The 22,487-nt window shown below is 47.3% G+C and overlaps 1 long non-coding RNA gene across 1 annotated transcript; it reads left to right on the top strand.

The window, feature by feature from the left end:
* The first annotated feature begins 1,572 nt into the window (after positions 1-1,572).
* Positions 1,573-22,114, top strand: LOC116790291. Its single transcript, XR_004358302.1, has 3 exons — positions 1,573-1,604; positions 20,509-20,563; positions 22,014-22,114. It is a non-coding gene; the product is annotated as an uncharacterized LOC116790291 (long non-coding RNA).
* Positions 22,115-22,487: the final 373 nt, after the last annotated feature.

The following is a 22,487-nucleotide window of genomic DNA, read 5'->3' as shown; positions in this document are numbered from 1 at the left end:
CAATAACAGTGTGTGAAGTGAGTGAATTCCAAACCAGGGGTAGCTGCCACATGTATTTCAGATATTTTTATGGCCCACATGTATTTCAGATATTTTTATGGCCCCACTGGGGCACTCCAGGATGGTCAGTGGAGACAGGGCCATTCCTTCCGGACAGGGAAGTATGTTGGGACAGACAGGCTGTGTGGGACAGGCTGTGTAGGACATCTCTGTGACACCGAGAGCTGTGGCACTGAGGGTGCTTTGTGCTCCAGCCTTGTGTCCCACAGAGAGCTGCTGTCCCTGGGCATGAGCTGGTGCCACAGCAGCTGAAGCCATCAATGCTCCCCAGTGATGCCAGGGAGGTCAGGGCACAGCTGTGTATCCTCCTGGAGCCCTCGTAAGTCCCTATTATCCAAAATACATGTGCAGTCATCCAGAACTTTGCTACGAGCTTCACACACATGTTGCAGGTCTTCCAGAATGTGAAACAAGTTTCTATCAAAAAACAGAACAGGAATGTTGTTGATTATAGTTACAATTTGAGCTGTAAAACGTGGGAGGAAATAGACTCACAAGCCTTAGATGTGTCCTGGGCTCCTACTGCTGTGGAACAACCCTGGGAGTGTTCCTGGGAGTCATGCTGTGTGTTGTGCTCAGGCACAGCCAAAGGCAGGGGTGTGAGCAGGAATAGGAGCTATCCTGGCTCGAGAGACCCACAGCTCATCACAGGTCCTGAGCTGCACAGCAGGAGCCCTAAAATGTTCATCTGACAGAACATGGAATATCCCAGGTAATCTCAGCAAGGTTGGAGAACTGTCACTGTAGTGTTGTTATGTGGTGGCCACTTCTGTTAGTGGTGAAATGTTCCTGTCTGAGCTGCTCAGCTGAAGGAGGATGCATTAGCTCTGTCCTGCAGTGCTGACAGGAGCTATGTCCTCAGGGAACAGCACGAGCTGTTAAACACAGGCTGGCACTGGGACGGGAGCCAGGGCAAACAGCACTGCAGAAAACAGCACACACATGTGCTGAGAATTTGGTTCAGTTATTTCCACTGCCCTGTATTCCTTGCACAAGCTTATGAAGTGTTTGCAGCCACTTCCCGCCTGAGGATTGCTGATGGAAATGGAATATACTCTTAAAGAAAACAAGTTTTATTAGTAAAGTTGTCTCTACTGTTAAACTCTTCTAAGTCATAATTGCAATGTGAAGCCTTTTCTGTTGATTCACTTACATTTGAATGTCATAAAAGCTACCAGCTAAGGCATACCCATAAAAAAATACTACTGATGTTGTTATTTAGTTGTATTACAAGCCCTGGCTGGTTACCTGGGCAGATACAGTCAGGGAGCTTGGCTGTGATTGGAGTCACTGGGTTCCAGTTCATCTCTCTTAGCTGATTTGCTTTGCTGGCATCCTCATGGGGTTACACTCCAGAGGGGATGTACATCTTAGCTGTACCTTCAACTTATTGCAGTGTTGCAGCACACACATGGTTAATAATTTTGAACTTTACTGATTTTTGCACAGTGTTTCCAAGTTTTAACCTTTCCTCTTTATCCTCAGGCCAATATTTTTGTCAGAACTCTCCTGGAGTCTGAGCTACTGGAGCCTTCCCCTTGGTGGTGAGCAGGGTAAGCAAACATCCAGGGTTCTGGTGTGGAGGGGCTGTGAGGGTGAAGGGGGTGGGGAGTGTTGGTTTGGTGTTGTGATGCACCATCAGTGGGATGGTACGAGCTGTGCATCTGTCAAGTCCTGCTGCTGGGGCTGGCTCAGGGTGTACAACACTGTTGAAGGTGTGCAAACACTTCACAGCTTCTCTGCACTCAGCACACCCAAACCAGGCATCACACTCCTCATTTTACAAATCTCCTTTTGTTATCTGAGGCAGGTTATAAATATAAATTCTTGAAGCATCCCAAGAAAACCCCAAATCCCTCTGGAGGGCTCCAGCCCCAGTCACGGGCACAGGGGAGCAGAGAATCCCTAACTGGCAGTTTGTAGAGATGGAGAGAAAGCAAAGAGCAATTCCAAATTAATTGACAAACATCACTCAGCAACCTGGCTCAGGGCACGGCTTTCCAGCACTCAATGGGAAGGTGTTTTCCAGGGCCTTGAACTGAGCTGATTTCACTGGCTGTTTTTCACTGGCTGTTTTTCACTGCTTCTCCCAGGCTTGGGAGCCCAGGACTCTCTGTTCCCCTGTGCCTGTGCTTGGGACTAGAGTGCACAAGAACTGAGTCTCCATCCCGAATTCAGCATTGGGTTTCAGGCAGTCTGATATAAACTGGAAGAGAAGGTGTTTTCCCTCTAATCAAAGGAAAGTTGTTCTCTCCAGGGATTCTGAAGATGTGGGAGGCAGTGGGGAGAGCTGAGATTACTAATAAGCCATTGCACCAAAGTCTCTTTATGGCAGAATTTTTTTTATAGGAAATTAAGCTTCTTGAAAGTCAGAGAAGGGAAACTTAGAAGCCATGTAATGCATTTGAGAACAGGTGCTGACCTGGGGAAGAAGGTGTTTTTAGGGACACCTTTCAGAAACAGTCACAGCAATGAGAGGGGTTTCTCTAGAAACCTGGGAGTGCTACTTCTGCCTGAGAAATCAGAAGGGAATTACTGTTTCTGCTGGAGAGATGGACTGGTGGGGTTGAAAAAGCTGCAGTCTCCCACCTGGGCTGCTGAAAGCTTCTTGTTTCAGAGGAACTGGGTGAGTTTGATGCCTCTTTGTGAAGGCACCTGCCTGCAAATGGCTTAGCAGCTCCTGGGGAGGTGATGTAGCTCCTGCCTATGTTCCTCTCCAGGAGAGCCTGTGGCTCTTTGGTAAGTGCCAGGAGGAGTGGTACTGAGATGTGGAAATGGTAGAACCAAATACCTGCCAGCTCATCAGCTTGAGAGTGCCCGGGGATGACAAGTATGGGTGGGACAGTGGAGGAGATCTGGGCACACCAGGATGTGCAGAACCGGGCAAATACCTGAAATGCTGGGGGTGAGTTCTGGAGGGCCAGGCTGTCAATGGGGAGGGGTTGTTGTGTGACTGTAGATGTGCTGATGGTGGTTGGTGAGGGCTGGGATGACCTGAGTTCCTGCTGTCAGCTCAGGGGCAGACCTTGTCCCTGCACCTTTCCCATACTGCTGCAGTACTTTGCCCTTGCCCTGGCTCTCAGGGACTGGTTATGGAGATTTATGCCTGTCCTTGTGTGGAGCATTTAGGCCATGGTAACAATATCCAAACTGCTGTGTACCCTGACAGGAACATGGATAGATGTGCATCCCAGCGTGCGTGTGCAATCACACAGAAAATGGAGCTGGCTGCTGGCAATTAGGATGTAATGCCAACAGATCTCTCCTCATTTGGGGCATTGTTTGGGTACTTGCAATCAATTCAGTACAGCTTAGGATGAATAAATTATGGGCAGCACATTCTCAAACCTTATCTTTCACTGCACAGTGGCAAGAATGTTGTCAGTAAGGATGAAGTGTCATTGCTCTTCTGGGTCCATGGGCCAAGGCCAACAGGGTGAGGGACAGCAAAGACAAGAGCTGACTCCTGCCCTTGGGTCACAACAACCCAATGAACACTCCAGGCTGAGGCAGAGGGGCTGGAAAATTCCCAGCAGGAAAGGCCCTGGGGGTGCTGGTGACAGCAGCTGGACATGAGCCCAGGTGTGCCCAGGTGGGCAGGAGGCCAATGGCCCCAGTGCCAGCTGTGGTATGTCACAGGCCCAGGGCAGGGACTGTCCCTGTGCTGGCACTGCTGGGGCACCTCCAGTGCTGGGGGCAGTTCTGGGCCCCTCAGACCAGAGAGACATTGAGGGGCTGGAGCATGGCCAGGGAAGGGAACGGAGCTGGGGAAGGGTCTGGAGCACCAGGAGCTGCTGAGGGAGCTGGGGGGGGCTCAGCCTGGAGAAAAGGAGGCTCAGGGGGGACCTTCTCACTCTCTGCAACTCCCTGACAGGAGGGGGGAGCTGGGAGGGGTGCAGGCTCTGCTGCCAGAGAACAAGGGACAGGATGAGAGGAAACAGCCTCGAGTTGTGCCAGGGGAGGTCCAGCCCTGGCACAGCTGCCCAGGGCAGTGGTGGAGTCCCCATCCCTGGAGGGACTGAAAAGCTGTGTGGATGAGGCACCTGGGGATATGTGTTAGTGGTGGCCTTGGCAGCGCTGGGGAACTCTTGGGCTTGATGATCTCAGAGGGCTTTTCCTAAATGACTTGGTGATTTTGTGACTCTCTGGTTGTGTGTTTACACTGATGTCAGATCTGGCTCACACTAGGGTTTGGGAAGCTCACACAGCGTGTCACCTACAGCTCTGATCAGGTAGTTTTAAATATTGATTAAAGTAATAAAGTTTGTATTTTGATTTATTTTGAGTTACTCAGCAATTACAAACTCACATAAATACCCACCCAGCAAATTTGATAGTCAGTGCTTACAAAACCTTTTGTTTTCTTCCTTTGCAGTGCTGTAGTTTATCTTTAATTTGTATGCCACTGACTTTGACCTTTTGTCTGTGAGCTCTGGAGTTCCCTTAGCGCTGCTGGGACACTGGTTAGAGCAATGTTTCCTGCATGCAACCTGCTTCCTGTCTTCTCTGGAATTAAACATTGAGGTAACTGTAAACACCAAAGTTTTTGTGAGAAGTTTAGCCCTTAGGCTTTCAAATATTCAAATATACAGGGTTTTCCTAAAGTGCCACTATTAATGTGTTGCAAATATTTGTTTTATTACATGGCACAATTGTTTGGTGCTCAACTATCGCATGTTTCAGCTTTTTTTTTATTTTTCTTTTCTTTTAAAGATGGGAATGATTTTTGCTCTTTGCTGTTCTGCTTATCTCCTTCTGGCTGTGAGTGCTCCTGCTGGGAATATCTCGGTGGTTTCCCGTGTGCAGCAGTGCTCCCTGCTGTCCTGGGCTACCGCTGCAACGGGGCCATTAAAGCCCATCCAGTCCCACTCCCACCATGGGCAGGGACACCTTCCAGTAGACCAGGTTGCTCCAAGCCCCGTTCAGCCTGGCCTGGAACACTTCCAGGGATGGGGCAGTCACAGCTGCTCTCTGTGTGGAAAGACAAAACGTTTGGAATGGGAAGGACTTTTCAAACACTTTTAAATTTTTATGATTTTTTCAACCTTATGGTGCTTAAAATGATGAATAACGGATATAGAACCTCCAGATCTGGGGATAAAGGCAATGTAATGGCTGTCACTGAAGTGGCTATTTCTGTGACTTTCCATCTCAACTGAAAATTAAAGAAATCTCGATTTTTTCGCCTGCAACACGTCCCCACTTGGTGGCACCATTGTTCCTTATTACACCAGACTTAAAACTGCGTTTCTATTCAGAAACGACTTAAACTTTTGGGGTCTCTCAGAAACAGCTTCAACACATGAATGAAAATAGGAACAAGTAGGATTTTTTTTTTTTAATGACTACAAAATTATGGAGATTATCCTAATGGACCGGATTCTCTGGGTCATGGTTTTTCATCTTTCTTTAAAGTAAAAAATGTGTAAAACACAGGGAACTGTCTCTGAACCTATTTCCAAGCATTCCCACACTCTGAGTCCATGGGCAGAATACTGATAGAAGAGGAGTGTTTTGTATGGAAATGCTCCATCACAAGGTAAAGGTTAAGGATTCATTTTGATACCCTGTAAGAGTGGAGGATTAATTGCTACCTGCTGATTCAGAAAATCCAGGGATGGTTTAATGACCACAGGATGGCAGAGAAGACAGACAGCATGGCTGGTTTAAAACAGAAATTCCCTAGGATATCCATTCATATTCCTTTTTTCCTCCCTGACCCTTCTCCTGTGTCCCTGTTTCTGTGTGCTGAGCGAGGGCTTGTCCCCACAGTGCCGTGTGTTCTGTGGGCACAAACCAGTCCCAGCTGCAGCTCCAGGCTCCAGCTTCCAGCTGATGGAGCCTGGATCGCCTCAGTGCCTGCTGGAGGTTGTCTTTGAACTCTGATTTGCAGCATTTTTGAGCTGAAAAGACATTTTCTCTTAAGGAGACATTGAAGTGAAGAAAACCTGTGATACACTGGAATGCCATGATGAGAAGCTGCAGTTCACAGTGGAGCCCTTCTCAAAGTAGCTGTGGAATTAAAGCCATAATAAAAGTACTGGGAGTTGTGACATTGATGACATTGTCTCTCTGTGACATTTCTGCCTCAAATCCTCTTTGTTTTTATTTCATGCCTCAGAAGATGGATAAAATGCTTCTGGCTGATGCTGTGGAGGGGAGCCAAGTCCCCACCAAGGTCCAGGTGGATGTGGACCCTTTGTGGAGCAGGGAATGGCATCAGGTTGGTCTGACTCCTGGTGTCGCTGCCTGGGCTTGGCCTCTCTACAGCCTCCTCTCCTCCCAGACTGGTTTGTGTTGGAAGGGACCTTAAAGCTCATCTCATTCCAACCCCTACCATGGCCAGGGACATAGGGTGGGTTGGTTTGGGATTTTTTTCTTGGCAAGAGAACAAATGAATCTAATTTAAAAATAAGGTACTGTGAGGGTGGTGAGGTCCTGGCACAGGTTGCCCAGAGAAGCTGTGGCTGCCCCATCCCTGGAAGTGTCCAAGGCCAGGCTGGACGGGGCTTGGAGCAACCTGGTCTACTGGAAGGTGTCCCTGCCCATGGCAGGGGTTGAAATGAGATGAGCTTTAAGGTCTCTTCCAACACAAACCATCCCGGGATTTGATGATTCATTCCCCAATTCCCCTTCCTGCAGGTGAGATGGGTTGGGGAGCACAGCCCTGAACAGGTGGGGGGGATGGTCAGGTGAGTTGCCCAAGGAAAGGATCAGTAGCAGAGGACAACCACTGATTTGTCTTGGATCCTGTTACTGGGGAACCTCTTGGCTCTGTAACCCTGTGTAGGGAGCTGCAGGTACCCCCAAATTAATCTTGCTTAAACTGCATCAGTTTAGCATTTTTCTTCCAAGCTGGCTGGAGTAAATTGGGTACTCGCTCCCCTAATTAACTATTGAATGGGAAGTGTCTGATCTGCGGAGATACAGAAGACTTGTTGCTCCTGGAGACACTGAGCTGAGTGATGAGTTTAGCATTGGGCTGATTCTTCCCAGGGACAACCCTGTGCTGTGATTGACCCTTCAACACTGAGCATCGACCACATGAATCAATGTGCTCTGAATGACTTGTCTCAGTGTATTTGTCTTGCCAGCCCCGAGGTCTTGTAGGGCTTCCTGACACAGCACGTGGAGAGCTGTTCCTGGGAAAATCCATTCAGGAGACAAATGCAAGTCATAGATCCAGCTGTAGAAAGATCTGTAAGCAGCTACATGCCTGTATTCAGGGCTCAGAGCATCTGTGCAATGCTCTTAGTTGTGTGGTTTAGGTTTAGATAGCCCTGCAAGGAGAGGGAGTTGGATTTAATGATTCTTATGGGTCCCATCCAACTTGGGATGTTCTATGATTGTATTCCCTCTCCTAGATTACCATCTCCCTCTTTCAATCACAGGATCACAGAATCATTAAGGTTGGAAAAGACCTCCCAGCCCATCAGTGCAACCTGTGCCTGATCCCCACCTTGTCACCCAGCCCAGAGCACTGAGTGCCACGTCCAGCCATTCCTTGGACACGTCCAGGGATGGGGACTCCACCACCTGCCTGGGCAGCCCCTTCCAATGCCTGACCACTCTTTCAGTGAAAAAAATTTTCCCAATATCCAACCTGAACCTCCCCTGGTGCAGCTTGAGGCCATTTCCTCTTGTCCTATCTCTACTTGCCTGGAAGAAGAGGCTGACCCCCAAATGACTCCTACTTGTCTCCTGGGACCTCAGGATTCCTCCTGGGAATGATTTCCCTGCGTGAGCCGTGGGGCTTGATGAGCTGAGCTGGGGGGTGTTTGCTTGAGAGGGATTTTGCTTCTTGCTGAGACAAACCTGAATTGAGCCATCAGGAATACTGGGCTCATTTGCAGAGCTGCCCCCCGGCCAAACCCGAGGGGATGGGGGGTGATTCCCCCTCTGTGCCAGCTGTGAGGTGGTTCAACAGCCCCTTGTATGGCTGGGGGTGTTCCCTGCCCCATTCCCACCTAGCCTTCCTTGGGAAACAGTGGCAGTGGGAAGTTTCCCTGTGCTAGCTGCAGTCCTGATAATGAAAAGTCCAGCTCAGCGTCTCCAGGCATCAGGAAACGTGGTATAAACGGGAAATGCAGATTAATACATTTAGGGAGAAAGAGTTCTGATAAATCGAATGTAGGGAGGCAGCAAAGTGGCTGTTTTCATGATGCCCCCGACGGGCACCGCTGGCTCCGAGGCTGGTACCAACCCCGCGGGCAACAGAGGGCAGTGCTCCCGCACCGATGGAGATCCACATCCTCCATCCTACATTCCCCGACCTCTCGGGTTCGTTAGCAAACATGTGTTTGTCAGGTTTTTAATAAAAGAACAAAGACTCTTCTCAATCTGTTAACTGCCTTATGCTCTGGGGCACATTAAATGCACGGCCCCGGTCAGAGCTGCTGCCAGGGAGCCGGGGTGGGTTTAATGTTTGTTCCCTGCTCTGCAAAAAGCAATAATAATAAGAAACCAATCAAGAAAAAAAACATTTCCTTAAATTATTTTTTTAATTAGTAACTTACAAAACATTTCTTATTAAAAAGTAAAGATTTGACCTCCATGAACAGGTTTTAGCTGTTTAGAATGAAACGACCAAGGAGTGACGAGTCTTCCCAGGCAGCTGTAATGAAATATTAATTGGATAAAAGCTTTAATATAGATTTTTAAAGCAGCTTTTTTCCTTTCAATATAACATATTATAGCTGGAAACTGTTCTCATCCACCACTGTAAGAGCAGATAAGAACCTGACTTTCTGCCGCTGTGGACATTTCCTACTGGTTCTTCAGTCATTATTTATAGGAGGAATTAAGAAAGAATTAGGAATGGAACAGGAGAGGAAATGCAAAAGACAAATCAGAGGAGAGAAATCAAATCAGAGAGAGGTTGGGTGTGATAAAGCAGAAGTGTTGGACGAGGAAATGAACTTGGGAGGATTTTGTATCCTCTGCTCTAAACAGAAAAATACATAAACTCACTCCTGATTTGTTTCAGCACAGAAACATGAAAATCAGCCTTTTGCCTCCTGCACATGCAGTTTTAACCCTGGCTTTACCACTTGAGCCCTTCTGGGTCACTTTGGGTCACAAAGCATTGCACAGTACTGGTGGTGAGTTCACAAGTCCCAGACAGGTATAGGAGCTAACTGGGGAGAAACATCAGTTCTAATTTAGGAGTTTTCTAGAAGGATCTGTACTTGAAGAATAACAGCAGCAGAGCTTGCAGAGAGGGTAGAGCTTCCTCTGAGCTGAGCCAGGAGTGCTCAGAGTGTTTGGGACACGACAGCCCAACACAGCCTGCAGCTGTTCATTGTCATAGCTAAGGGTTCATGAGTTACCTCTAGGTCGTAAAATCCTAGAATCTGAGAATGGTTTGGCTTGGAAGAGACCTTCAAGATCATCCAGTTCCACCCCCTGCCATGGGCAGGGACACCTTCCACTAGCCCAAGTTGCTCCGAGTTCCATCCAACCTGGCCTTCATTGATTTTGAGCCTGATTAACCATAACATCTATTGTTACAGTAGATTAATTAATGCAGGAAAATTTATAAATTAATTTTTATGCTTCATTTCCAAATAAACTGTTTGCAAGTGATCAAAGTAATCAGATCAGTGGAGGCAATGGGGATGGACTCAGCCTAATTGGCTGTCAGGCTCAGCATCCTGTACTGAAATGGAGAAGTCAGATTGGGTTAAAAGGGGGATGTTTTAATGAAGAAATACATGTGTGTGTTTTACCTAGGTACTTAATGTCCCATTTTTTTTATCTCGCCCTTCATCCAGACACTTTGGAGGAATAGGTACTGGAAAACAGAGATTAAGTGTTTGCTCTCCTAGCCCTTCCAGGGCCCCATGGCTGTGATTGTGTCCTCAGCACAGACCCTCCATATTCTCCTGCTCTCCACAGCCATTCCCGACTGGCTGTGAGTGTTTGCAGACAAGTGTATGCTCCTGGCCCTGCTGAGAAGGGGATGTGCTCAGAAATGTGATATTCCTGTCTCCCTGTTTGGCTCCCTCCCACTGCCCTTCTCTCCCAGAGGTGCTGGGTTGCATCATGGTTGGATCATAGCGGTGTCTTTCAATGGTCTGGTTGCTAAGGAGGAACTTTTTGTCTCATGAGCGACTTTTAGTGAATTTCTTCTTTAATCTTCTACTAATGTTCATTTGCTTCACGTTGAGAATCTCATTCTAACATTTAAATTTAGTTGATATTAACTGAGTGTATTAAGTTTTAGTGTTCTCCTGCTGTGCTGTCACTGTCTCTTTAATGTCTGTGCAATTGGGATTTGATTTTGTGGTCAGATTGTGACTGGGGTTCGATTTTTTGGTCAGATCCTGATTTGGGTTTGATATCATGGTCAGGTCAGAATCTCCCATGGTCTCTGGAGGAAGGGGTCAAGGTGGCCTTAGTGAGGGCCCTTGCTGTTGGCATCACAGGTGGCTGGGAACCCTCAAGCTTGGAATTGATTCTTATCCATCATTCCTTGCTTTTTCACTTTCTCCTCATTGCCAGTGTGGTGATATTTTCCATACACAACACTTCAAACCTTGTTAGCAATCAAGATGCAGCGAGACACGAAACCCAATACTTTGCTGCAACTCCAGTGTATAATTTTTCTTTTCATCTTCCAGCTCTGTAATGCTGTCAGAGAGTCAATCAAGTTTTTCTAGAAAGATTTTTTTTTCTTTAGGAATTGGTGTTTATTTCATGCTATCATGCTGCTGGCTTGATTTGAGAGATTTGGATTTTTTTCCCTCTTAAAGTTGTCTCCAAATGGAGCATCTCCTGCTGAATAAACATCTGAGTGTGTTGCCCAAAGGGTTATTGCTGGAAGTAGCTGCTCCTGGAGAATTTAAGCAGAGGAACTGTTAAAAAATCCTTAAAGAAATAAACCATTGGCTCATTAGGACAATCTTTTGCTCTGTGGCAGTTTCAGGAGAGAGAGGAACAAGCGTGTAGGCATAACCTGAGCTTTCTCCTGGGAGTGGAGGGGTTGTGTAAAGCCAGGACAAACACGAGCTGCTGCTTAGGATTCAGCTCCTGAGACTGTAAGAGGTGGTAATTTCCATCTTATATTAGTCCCTAATGAAGATATATCAAGGTGGCCTCAGTATTTCTGGGAATCATCTTTTTTAAAAATTACATTGACCTTTAGCGAGGTCAGGAATATCAGTTCTTGTCCTTGCTGGGTTGAACGGTGGCTGTGGTGCCAGTGGGACAGCCCTGGGAAGGAATGACTCGATGCCTCCCTGCCCAGTTCTGACAGGGCATGCCACCTGAATATTCCTGAGGAGCTGGGAAGGACAGATCCCCTGAACAGGGTTGTTGAAACTAATGGAAAAGCGCTGAGGCATGTGCTGGCCACGAGCTGGGGAGCAGCTCTGAGGAGCACTCTGGAGCTGCTCTTCCCTGCTGGGGCAGCAGCTCTTTCTATGAAAAATCCTACTTTTGTATAAGGACCTTGAGGTCCTTACCAGAAGTTTTGGGCTCCCTTTCCCACATGGAAGGCATCTGCCTAGTGCCCCAGCTGGATGTAAATGGTGTGATAAGGGCTGAGATGCTCGTTCCTGCAGCTGCTCCCCTGGTGCTGCCCCGGGGACGGGACCATCCCACACCAGTCCAGTGCACCAGAAACTCTCACTCACAGCCTGATGGGGTGTTTGCTTTATCATTGCCCTCTCCTCCAGCTGCTCAGGCTCTCACACACAAGCAGATGCCCTTTAGCTGATTTGTGCCCTCCCAGAGTTTTTCCAACAGAAAGATTAGAGTGAAGGATCAGTAGAGCCAAACATCCTCATAAGATCCCATGAAGGGACACCTTCAACCAGACCAGGTTGCTCAGAGCCCTGTCCAAACTGTGCTTTCCTGGATCCACCCTGGGTATCCGGATCCCTGGCACTGTGGTGGCTGCCCAGGCTGGGCATTACTGTCGCTTCACAGCAGACACAGCCAACAATGCGTTTAATCAGCCTTAAGAGTGTTCTGAGGGCAAAACTCAGTTATTTCCTCCTGTTTGGGGAGGATTGGTAAAATGTTTGGAGCCACTTATGTTTGAGACTGAATGGATTAAAGGTTCCACTTGTATCGATGGCATTTCCTTGGCACAGAGCTCGGCTGCCCAATTCAACACTGTTTTGCTGCATTTTTAAGCCAGTGTAAATTGGTGCTGCTTTTTTGTAGCCATATGCTCCATCCAGCTTCATCCTCCTCACCCCGTTTAAATGTGCTTTCCATGAGTGTTTTTGCCTTCTGCAAAAGCACTTTAATATTTCTGTTTACTCTTTTGGAGACAAAATCAATATTTGTTAGATGCAATTATGAGGAATGATGGATGCGCTGTCAGTGGCATGAGAGTACGAAAAATAATATTATGGCACAGGCCTGCTCTTAATAAAAGCAGAGAGGAGATACAAACAGGCTGGCCTGAAAACCCCATCCCAAATAATGAGTGTTGGAATAAACAGGAAGCTTGTCAAGCGTTGGTTTAAATTGGAGTTGATTGTCTGCTGCGGGCTCTATCTGAACATTTGCTTAAATAAGAGTTGAATTTGCTTGGGCTGTTTGTGCCCCTTTGGGTCTGTTTTGGTGATGTCTTGTGTGTGTCACATGTGGCTCTGCAGATCTCCACCACCTCTACCCTCCCCAGTGCCAGATGTCAGTGCTGGCTGGAGATCTGCTCCTGCTGCCAGACCCTTCAAATTCTTTCATTTTCCTTCCATTTTAGTCTTGGCTTAATTCTAGATGAGGTGGAGGCTTGTGGCATTGTCCTACTGTGACAAGCCATGCTTCCCACACTTCTCCCAGGTGACAAGGGACAGGATAAGAAGAAACGACCTCAAGCTGTACCGGGGGAGGCTGGAGATTAGGGAAAATTCCTTCATGGAAAGGCCTCTTCAGCCCTGGCACAGCTGCCCAGGCCAGGGGTGGAGTCCCCATCCCTGGAGGGATTTAAAAGCCATGTGGATGTGGCTCTTGGGGATAGGGGTCAATGTGGCCTTGGCAGTGCTGGGGGAGCAGTTGGACTGGATGGTCTCAAGAGGCTTTTCCACCTGAGCCATTCTGTGATTCCGTGATTTACAGGTTATATTTTTACACTCGTAAGGGAAATCTGGCTCAACAGAACCAAAATTACAGAATGGTTCAGGTTGGAGAAGCTCTCTGGGACCACCAAGTTCAACCACTCCCCAGCACTGCCAACCCACCATTAACCATGTCCCCAAATCCCACAGGCTGCCTTCGGGCAGGGCCCGGTGCTGTCACTGCCCTCTGAGCCTGCAAACGGGGGACAAGAAGTGGGGCTAAGCCCTGACTGAGGAATGTTCTGCTCTCTGGCTGCTGCAAAAGCCTCTGGGAGTTTATGTAAGAATTGATGGGCTAATATTGCTGGCAGTGGAGATAAAGGACAGGGACACAGCTCTAGGGGGGACACGGCCTAACAGGAGCCCAGAGATTCAGATTTATGAACCTGCTGCTTTTACCTAATAGGTCATTTTTTCTCCTTATTCCTTTACTGCCTCAGAGATCTTGCCAAGAAGTGAAAATCAGAACATGGTTTTCCCAAGGAATTTTCCCAAGATGGGTGAGGGGATGGGGACACTTAGCCCAGCTGTATCTTTGCAGGACCTGATCTTCATAGTGCTAGTTTGGTTTGGTTTTTGTTTTTGGTTTGGTTTTTTTTTTCCTTCTCTGTGTTCAAGGTTAAACTTTCACTAGAGAGAATTAGTTGGTAGGAGACAAAGAGCACTGCTCAGGAGGGGTAGGGAAGATAAATTTCACAAAAGATTTTCAGCTGCAGTACCTGAAGATAGATCAATATTTTCTATTTGCCTTAGCACTAAGCTTATTTTCCTTCATCACTGAAGAGATACTCACTTGTGCCTTCTACCAGAACATTAAACTGTTCTCTGCTGATAAATGGTTAAGAAAGACAAACAATAGCACTTTCCAGGAGCTGCTTTATCTTGCAGAACTACATCGGTCCTTTTGATAAACAGAAACCCCCACATTTCTGTCTTAACTTCAGGAGTCCCTGCTGGAGCTCAGCCTCTCTGACTTCCTGCTGGGGGGAAACCCTAAATTTGCACCATTTCTTGGAGCCTCTCAGTGTCATATCCCTGCCCCCTGCTCATCCTGCCTCCCTGGGAACACACTTCTATTTCCCAGCTTGCTCCACCGCTGTGCACATGGACACAGGGATCTGGGACAGCCTTGCTTGCAGGTATTTGTTTGTCCCTGCTATAGATCAGTGAGAGCTGTGGCTGTGAAGGTACAGAAGAGCTTAGTAAACCAATTTACCAGAGCTGGAATTAAGCCTTGTATATGTTGACAAATGTAGAAGCTTAAGGCAAACTGAAAAGGAAAGAGAGCTCAGAATTTCTGATCCCCTCTGCTCTCTGATACACTTTGTTGTCTGAAATTATAAATGAATTATTAGTGCATAAGATGTAATATGCATTCATTGGGAAGGGAGAATGGCTTCCCACTGCCAGAGGGCAGGGTGAGATGAGATATTGGGAAGAAATCCTTCCCTGTGAGGGTGGGGAGGCCCTGGCCCAGGTTGCCCAGAGAAGCTGTGGCTGCCCCATCCCTGGAAGTGTCCAAGGCCAGACTGGACAGGGCTTGGAGCAACCTGGGCTAGTGGAAGGTGTCCCTGCCCATGGCAGGGGTTGGAACAAGATGATTTTTAAAGTCCCTTCCAACCCAAACCAGTCTGGGATTCTGAGATTCTTTGATAAGACAGCAGGGCATAATTCCAGCTCTTCCCAAACCGATGCTCATCCTCCAACTGGGAGTCTCAAACTGGGAGAAGAGAGTGGATCAGATTTTGAACATGGGGGGACTGAGTATCATGAAGGGAAAACATCATAAAATGTTGGTTTCCAAGTTGTTCCTTGCAAGGTGGTGGAAGTTCAAGTGATAACAGAATGGTGGAGTAGTAAAGAGATTACCATAAGTTGTGAAGTATATATATATTCTGGTTTTTACTAAATTTCTGGATTTTCCTAAAGAAATCCACCTAAAGAGCCCCAGAGTTTAACTCCTCTGGGTCAACAGCACATGACACAGAGAGAAACTCAGCTGTAGAGCAAAGCAAATTAGTCATCTGGTTTAAAAATAGGTTCAAAACACTTGATCCAAAGCCACTTCACTTTGCAAAGAATGTCAGGGAGCTATTGTTTGTCCTTGGTTTTAGGGTGTGTTTTTCATCTGCTAAAGCCAGGGGTAACAGGCTTTACCTGCCTCCTGCAGGATGTGCTAGGGGGCTATGGACAGGCCTGGCATCTTCAGAAGTTCACTGGACTTTGAAGAAATATTGGATCACCACCAGTCTATTGGTGCTCATGTCCCAATGGCAGGGCTGTTTAAACACCTGCATTGGTATTGTCTGATCACCTCCAGAATTTATCTGTATGTAAACTGTGCTTCCAGCTCCCTTCTCAGCAAACATTGCACTTTCTTACTCAATTGTGTGCATGTTTCAAAAGCAAATCACATTTGTGTTTTTGTGCAGCTTTACAGCCCTGACAGATGGAGGGCTGCACAGCCATAGGTAATAGTTTGCAAAGTAAAAGTGTTTTTTTTCCTGGAGAATGGCTTGTACCAAACAAGAGAGAGGATTTAGGTACTTTTCAATGACATTTGGTTCTTTAAACCTAATTTTGGTATGGAATTCTAGCTGATCTTCAGGCGCAGGAGCAGAACGTCATGGAAGGGCAGAGCTGTGTTAATGACTTGGAGCTGCAGAGCATTTGAAGGAACACAGTGGTGCTTATTCAGCTGTGTCTAAGTAGTGACACATTTGTTGTCCCCTCATAGAACTTCACAGATCCATAATTACAGGATCAATTCATCATAGTTATCGTTGTCATCAATCTTTGCCAGCAACAACCAATGCAAACAGTCACTCGCGAGGGTTTTTTGGGGTTTTGTCGGGAGCTCTCACACACCAGGTGCAGTTCCACCAATATTCTCTCTTTTTGGCTGTTCTCCAGCCTTTGGAGCCTTGCCTTGCCTGTCTGCTTGGGGCTGTGCTCACTGCCCTCCTCCAGAGGTATGGGAGGAAGCCCAGCCTTCCTTTCTGTGGGCACGGATGGGAGATCTGGGGGTGAGTGAGAAGGTGCTGTGATGACCCTGGGCAGTAATTCTGGTGAGCATCAAGAGCAGGGGGCCCAGCCCTCCCCTCCAGTGGGGGTTAACACAGGCACAGGTATGGGAATGGGCACCAGTTGGACACCAAGGGTTCCACATGGAACAGCTTCCATGGGGATGTGCCCCAGAACATCTTCCTGAGCTCAGCCTATAGCCAGGGAGGGAAGAGATGAGCAGGTTGGACACATTCCATATTATCCCAGAATGGTTTGGGTTGGAAGGGACCTTAAACCTATCCAGTGCCACCCCTTGCTATGGGCAGGGACACCTTCCACTACACCAGGTTGCTCCAAGTTCTGTCCAGCCTGGTCTTGGACACTTCCAGGGATGGGCAATCCACATCCCTGCCTCTCCTGAATAAAGTGGGGAGGTAGCGCACACATGAAATAAAAATTCCAAGAGCTCTGTGTTGTGCTATGTCCCGTGACCAGGCTCTGGTTCTTCAGAGTCAGGAGAGAAGAGGTGGCTGTGATGTAATAACATTTTATTTTAATTAAAAAGTGTTTGGTGCCAGCCATGGCTCGGGTCCCACGGCCTCCGAGAGGCAGCCGAGCACTGCACCACGAAATCCTGTTCTGTGCCACTGGAGCTGGTACAGACTGAGCAGTGCTGCAAACAGAGCTGCATTTCCCCAGGGGACTGGGAACAGATGGAGTTTACACGACTCAGGAAAACAGAAAGATGCAGACTTTGAGCTTGATCCAGCTTCACTGAAGGCAGGGAGAGTTTTCTTTTGACTTCAGAGTGTGGCAGAGCAGGTCCTTTCCAGGCTGCTTGGATTTGGTTTGATTTAGAAGAACAAATCATCTCTGCTGCCCATGCTCTGTACTGTTCTCAGAGGTACCAAGCACTCACTAGTGTGTCTGTATGTGATGTATAAACTGTGTCCAGGAACATTTGAGTCTTAAATGGGGGTTGTTTTTGTTTGGTTGGTTTTTAAAGGGGAGTGATAATGATTGAAAGACTTAAAATCCCTTTGGATTCTGAGACAATCTTCATTTTTGTGATACCAAGCATTGTGTAGAGGCCTCTACTCCCCCAAAAAGGGAAGGAAGTGTAACCTGTCCAGTAGTGTAAAACTGAGATGCGCTGCCATGGAATATACAAATGCAGTATTTTATATAAAAATGTGCATTTTTATAATCTGTTATGATTGGAGAGCTGTGCCCACATCCTGCCAGGGGAGAAAGAGTAGCAGGAAATCAATGACCCAAATGTGTTTATTTTGGATAATGGCCAAATCAGTGGACAAAGCATTGCGAGGATGGGCCAGTCCATCCAGACGAATTTGTTATGGCAGCGTGGTTTGGAGACATCTCCCTCTCCATCTGCCCCTCCTTCTCCCTCTCCCTTTCCCTCTCCCTCTCCTCTCCTCCATTTACTAACATTTACCATTTCTCTTTCCAATGCAATTCCTTAAACACTCAGGTGCCCTGAGCCTCCTGACCCTGTTTAGTGTAATCAGATAAACATTGATTGCACTGAACCTTACAGAGCCTCATGACTGAGAGTTCCAATGGTTAATTAACGATTGTTAATTGTTTTAGCTGTGGAAGGATGGTTTGTTCCTCCCCAGCCCTCACCTCTGCGCTGTGTGCCCAGTGCCAGGTCGGACCATGACAGGGGTCACACATGGTCCCCACTGGCACCATCCTCCCACCAAAAAACAGGGATTCAGTGCTTTTTGCATAGCAAAAAATAGGAATTTCCACTTCTCCAGGGGACTTTCATATCTGCTGACTTTTATTGCTGTCATGGTCCTGCATGGAACAGCTTCCCTGAGGATGTGCCCTGGGGCATCTGCCTGAGCTCGGCCTGTGGCCAGGATGGAAGAAGCCAGCAGCTTGGGCACCTTTCATGGAATCCTGGAATGGTTTGGGTTGGGAGGGACCTTAAATGTCATTCAGTCTCACCCCTTGCCATGGGCAGGGACACCTTCCACTAGCCCAGGTTGCTCCAACCTGGCCTTGAACACTTCCAGGGATGGGATACAAATAAAGAAATAAATATATAAATGCAAAATTCATGTCATTACATTCAGACAATATGCTTCAAAGGAACTGCTCCGTTTAGGGAAGTTATTTTTAAACACTATTAATTTCAGTTGTTGCTGCAAATGTTCTCTTGCACATCCAATTAAAAACCATGTTTTGTGTAATTTGTAATTTAAAAAAATCAATTTCGGTGACAAGTCTTTTATGTTTAGTATTTTAGTATCAGGTGTGAGGCTCTGAAAGTGAATCACAGGTAAAGCATAACATTAGGAATTGTAGTTTCTCAGGGCTTGGGGAGTTTTTCTGTGATCCACTTGAAGAGTTTTCTGGTGCAGCTGATACGAGGTAAAATTTATTAGAAATAAAGAGTGATGATAGTGCCATATCTTGCAGGAAATATCACTGAGTCCTTAATCTCAATTAATTTAAATTGTGGCGCAGTTGGAACTCAGAGAAAACAGATAAATAGAGTTTGAAAGAGTCATGATCTGAGGCAGATGAGTGAGGGTGCAGGGCAGGGTGGGTGGCACTCGTGGGTGCAGCTCAGCCCTGGGAGAGCTTGTCTCCAAGTGCCACCTGGTTGGTCAGAGGATTTGTGGGACTTCACGGGTGATGGGCACAGGCTGGGGGTGGATCACCCCCAGGAATAGTGAGGGGAGTCAGATTCCTTGGCTGAAATAAGGGGATTTATGTTGCTGCAAAGGTGGTGGAAGTTCATGATCAGAATTATGTTCGTGGTCATTAATACTGTTCAGGTCCCTTCCTGCTGTGGCAGGGAAAACTCACCCATCTACTGCTCACTGTTAGAACCATGGAATGTTATAGGATGGAAAAGTCCTCAGTTCAACCATTCCCCAGCACTGCCAAGGCCACCACTAACCCCTGTTCCCAAGTGCTACATCCACACTGCTTTTAAATCCCTCCAGCTATGGAGCCTCCACCCCTGCCCTGGGCAGCTGTGCCAGTACTGGCAGCCCTCACCAGGAAGGAATTTTCCCCTAATCTCCAGCCTAAACCTCTCCTGAACACTGGAAATCTCTCAGCCAGCAGCTGAAGGCTACTTCCCTGAGATCACTCTGCTCTGCTGTCCTGTATCCCACTGGGAGGTGGGTGACAGGCAGGACCATGTCAGTGCAGCAGCCAAGGTGCCACTTTGATGGTCACCATCCCTCCCCTTTCCTTGGTCACCATCCCTCCCCTTTCTTTGGACACTACTGAAAAATGGGCAGGAAGTGTCTCAGGGTGAGGTACCTCTGCCAGGCCTGACCGATGGGTAAAAATGAATGTTTGATCCTGAACTCTGAGCGTGACTGTGGGCTCTGGGATCCACCAGGGACTTGGACTAAACCTCCTGCAGATCCCCAGGATGTGGAGCCTTCCCTCCCTAACCCTAACTCTGCTTACACAGGGATGTGAGACCATCACCAAGTGATACAGGTGGGATGTTACAGCAACCAGGGCATCTTATAGTGCTGCTGAGGTGTCTGAGGAGCTGAAACAACATTTGCTTGTGTTGCCAGCACAATTCAGCTTGCCATTAGCCCAGGGCTTCTCAGGTCCCAAACTGCAGAGGGGATGGACAAACAGCTCTCCAGCACATTCCAGAAACACCACAGGTGGGAAGGAGAATGTGCTGTAGCACCGCTGTGCAGCAGTAATGTTCCCATATTTTACCCTTCCCAGACATCTCAAAATCTGCTGTCACTCAGGGCCAGCTTCCCAGCCTTCCTGGTTTTAACATCACACAAATATTTTTGTCACCTCTTCCATCAACTTAACAAAAAAAACGTCACAAGACTTTCAGTTTCTCCTTCCTTGCCTGATCTTTTTTGCAGGCTACACAAAGCAAATGTCTCCTCTTGCTGCCAGGCTGTTCTTCATCCTGACTTTATCTCTCCCTGTGCAGAGCCTCTCCCCCCTGCGCTCCCAGCTCCGTGGTGCTGCTGCAGTGACAGCTCCATCCTTCTCTTTCCCCCCCTCCTATTTATTCCAGAAGATGCAGAGACTTCTGTCACAGGGGGGAGAAAGGAAAAAGGTAATTGTGAGAGGAACAGAGCAGATTTTTCTCCTTGGTGTGAGCACTCACTCTTTTTTCCGTGTTATTTGTATAAATTATCCATCCTTGCCCATCCACTTTGCACCTCCAGTGTTGCCTTTACATCCTGAGGATAAAAATAGCTGAGTAAGGCTGGTCGATAAAGGATCTGAAAAAGGAATGTCAGTGGGAGTGTGGCTGCCCTATTTTTTTTGTTAATTAAAATGTGGGTGTTTCCTTCGTCTTCAGCACTCGCTGAGTTTGTTTCTTCTCTTCCAGAACCCTGAACGGGTGGTGCTGCATGAATTTGTCTTGGAATGGGACTCTGAGTCAGGTAAAACTCACTGTCACCTCCTTCAGAGCCCCAGAGCCCCAAGAGTTGGGGTTGACAGGGGCTGGGGGTCTCTGTCCCACCTGCTCCCATCAGGTCACTCAGGGACCTGTCCAGGTGGTTGAGCATCTCCAAGGATGAAGCCCCACAACCTGTCCCTGTGTCCAACCATCCCCCCAGTAAAAAGGTAGGTTTTGGGTTCAACCAGACTTTCCTGTCTTTAATTCATGCCCTGCAGAGTGGGGCCTTACTCACCATGAGGCCCCTTTACTGTATGGGGTGGAGGATGTTTCTAGTCTAACTGCCAAAACTGCTCCTTAGTTAAAATACTGACATTAAAAATGAAATCTGGGGTCTGATCCCAAACCAGGTCACCCCTCCAGCCAGGGGGCACCTGGGGACCTTCAGTTAGATGGATCCTCAGATGACCCAGCACTCGATGGTGCATTGTAAAAGCTCTGTATTACAGATTTATTGCAGATTTGCTGTCACTTCAGCTCACTCGAGTTTCCATTTCAAGCAGTTGGTGCTGCAGATGGTTTTGCAGCTCCGGTTGCATCTCAAAGGGATCCCAGGTGGCTGAGAATCAGCTCAGTTCAGAGAGGCTTTGAACCCCTGATGTGCCCGGGGTGCACTTGGTGCTGGGACTGATACACACGTGTGCTGCTACTGATCTGGCAGTTTTTAATAGGTCTGGACCAGACTGGCACTTTTTGGGTATTTTTTCCTGAAAATACACCAAAAAACCCCACCCTAAAATAAAAACAAAACCAGTCCTTTTTGTAAAATGAGAAGTGAATGGTAAAAGGTCGCCCTGGGAGCTCAGGCAAACCTGTGTGAAGCCGTAAGTACTTCTTTAAGTCCCACCCCCCGTCATGGGTGAGACCTCAGCAGGTTTCAGTGATGTGATGGATGTTCACATGGACAATAAAAGTGTTCAGTCCCAGAGAAGTTAATAATAAAGAAAAAAAAGAAATAAAGACAAGACTTCCAAATGAAATTGGAAAAGCTGTGTTTCAAGTGAGAAACACATTTTGGGATAACAGGGTTGTAAAGAAGATTTTTTTCAGGTTTTCTTCTGTACCTGCAGATCCCTCCAAATCCCCAGGATCTGGTCTTGCTGGAGGCAGGTTTGGTTGGAACAGACTCCAGCCTCATCCGAGGTGCAGTTTCTGGTCTCTTCAGGGGCATAAGTGTTTTACAGGTCCTTTGGACAGAGACAAGACTTTCCCCTTGGTTTCCTCTTGGTTTGCACCTCCCAGCCTTGGCATCTGACAATTATGGCTGGTTCCCCCCCATTTAGCAGAAGGAAACGTTTCATTTCTGCTCATTGGGGAGGAGGTTTCACTCCTGGGCTTTGGTGTGTTGAGGCAGCAGCTTCTGATGAGTCATTTCCTCACAGTGCTTTTACCAGCACTTCAGGAAGTGTGACGGGAATTGTGTGTCTGCACAGGTCCGGGGGAGGAAACATTTCACTGATGGGACAACATGTTGGAGCATCTTCTGAGAGTCAAAATCCCCGGCCTGCAAAGCCCTGGTGCCAGGGTAGTGTGACAGTGCAGAGTTTCACAGGTATCAATTATATATCAAAAGTATCAATAACGCAGTTATAAAACAATATAATCAGGTCTCTTAGACAACTCCCTTTGAAGAAAATGGCAATTTTAAACCTGGGGACTGGCAAAAATAATTAAACAGCTTATCTGGAAATCTAGAAAATGTACTGTACTACCAGGCTCGAAGAAATTTTGTCAAATGTCTGAAATTGTGCAGTTTTATCAGGTCAGGCCTCTTCTGTCACTTGGGGCAAAGGTTGGACTTGAGGATCTTGGGGGTCTTTTCCAACCTTAATGTTTCTGTGATTCAGTCACATCTCAGAACAGAAGTGGAATTTTTGTGTGGAATTTTTTGGAGTTCTCTGACTGCT

This window comes from Chiroxiphia lanceolata, chromosome 8, assembly GCF_009829145.1.
Source record: "Chiroxiphia lanceolata isolate bChiLan1 chromosome 8, bChiLan1.pri, whole genome shotgun sequence".
In the NCBI taxonomy this organism is placed as follows: domain Eukaryota; kingdom Metazoa; phylum Chordata; class Aves; order Passeriformes; family Pipridae; genus Chiroxiphia; species Chiroxiphia lanceolata.
Note: the sequence above shows the minus strand (reverse complement) of the source record. Positions and strands in the feature narration are given on the sequence as shown.